The sequence below is a fragment of the Humulus lupulus genome, chromosome 7, assembly GCF_963169125.1.
Source record: "Humulus lupulus chromosome 7, drHumLupu1.1, whole genome shotgun sequence".
NCBI classification, from domain to species: domain Eukaryota; kingdom Viridiplantae; phylum Streptophyta; class Magnoliopsida; order Rosales; family Cannabaceae; genus Humulus; species Humulus lupulus.
Genome location: NC_084799.1, coordinates 23,709,040 through 23,711,089, shown reverse-complemented (window position 1 = coordinate 23,711,089; position 2,050 = coordinate 23,709,040).

Here is a 2,050-nt window from a genome sequence, read left to right as displayed (position 1 = left end):
GTCTGGAAAAGAAGCAAAATTTCGAACAGTGAGATAACATAAATGACTAAGTATATTACATCAGGAAAAGAAATGAAGAAAGATTGCAAAGTCAAATACTCGAGCTATTATTAATGGTCTCTATACTATAGACTCTACTAGTCTTATACTCACTCTCTGACATGAAGAAGTCTGGACCTAAATTTGGAGCATATTTAAAATCGTCGTCCCCGCCGAATAGGTGACAGGGAATTGGCAAGCTATCTAAAAGCAAAATAACTATACCATTCTCGTCTGAAGACTCGTCCAAGTGTTCGACAGGCTCGGTGGTCTTCTTTTTCCCCTTCCCCAAGGGGGCAGAGGGCCTCTCTGTTGGTGGTGCGCCAACAGGTTCCCTGATCGTGACCCTGGTTGGTCTCCTTCACGGAGGCGACACTGGTGGTTGTTGCTCGGGTTCCTCCTCGGCTGTGGCACTCCATACTGTTGACTCCCTCATGTCCTGATGAGGGGCCAAGAGGCCAACCAGCCTAAGGTTAGCCTCTGTGACCAGATGTTTGACGTTTTTTTATACGTTAGTCATGCTGGCCAAGAGGGCTGATCTCAACTCCATGTCTGGAGTTGGGTTTGGTCACAGCCATGGGCCTGAAATGCATTAAAAGTTTAAGAGAATGTGGAGAAGAACACTAAATAAAGAGTAACAGCCAGTGATACAAAGGATTTACCTCCTTAAGCAAAGGCCAGATTGTCCGCGATCATGTCGGTCATGAGGAAGTAATCCTCGTAGTACCTCCCCACATTCGATATATAGGTGGTGCCAGTCAGGAAGGTGCGCCCAATTTCCTGATGACAGAAATGAAAAAACTCCATGCCTTCTTGGTTGGGGTTAGACTTGAGGTCAAACAAGTAGTTAACCTTATGAGGAGTAGGCACGGGCCATTTTTTGTGGCTGTACAGGATATAGAGTGCTGCGAGCATTCTATATTCATTTGGAGTTATTTGAAAAGAGGCAACTCTAAAATAGTTCGCCACCCCTTGGAAAAATGAATAAAGAGGCAAGGTAGCCCCTGCCTCAATGTAGAACCTCCACCAGGCGCTGAAGGCGCCTCCGGGCAGGTTCGCCCGTTGGTCTTGGTTAGCTCGGACTAAGGGCACCCCCGTGAAACCATACTTCTTGATGTATTTGGCGATCATCCTGATCGTCACTCGGCTCTCAGGTACTAAATACCACTCAACATCTGGCTGAATGGCATGTCGGGGCTAAGCGTGTCTTTGGATTTTGGGGTCAGGAACATTTTCAGCTCGACCACTGGTCGAGGGAATTTCAACCCGAGGAGCAAGCTGATATGAAGGATTGGGAGTTTTCTTTTTCTGGGCTTTGGTTTTATCACGAGCCATATTTTGAGCAAGGACAGGTGAAGTGTTTGAAGTGACACGAGAAAATGGAATGTCAGGTATCAGTGACGATGGTTGCTCCTCGTCGTCAAGCAGTTGAGCTAATAAGTCGTCATCGATCGGTCTTTCTCCCCCCCACGGATCTTGCATGTAAGCTGCGAACAGAGAAAGGAGGAGATAAGACGCATAGCCTGAGAGCTTATGTTGAAAGTTGGGATAATGTTGCTCGCGTCTACGACCAGCAGCATTCTAATGAAAACACTAAGTTCTATGCGAGCAGTTTGAAAAACAGATCGAAAAGCGGAAATAACAAGTTTTTTTTTTAAAAAAAAAAAGCTTTTTCTACCCCGAAGGGGCGGGAAAAACCCAGTTTTTCAACTAGCCTAAAAATCGGATTTTTACTTCGATTTTACGCCCTAAACTTACGATCTTGACTATTAAATTGGCTCCTAACTCCTACAGAGAAAAACCACACTACCCTATCAAGCATCAGTCAGTATACACTCAATCCTCATGCATTTCTACCCAAGAACACGAAAAATTTCAGGACTCAAAACAGGCATGTGACAATATGCATGCCATGTTAGAGAGCACGTAAGTTGAAGAAAGTTACCTAGATGAAGATTGGAGGTTTTGAAATGAAGCAACTTTGGACGTGCGGACAAAGGATCTTCAGAAC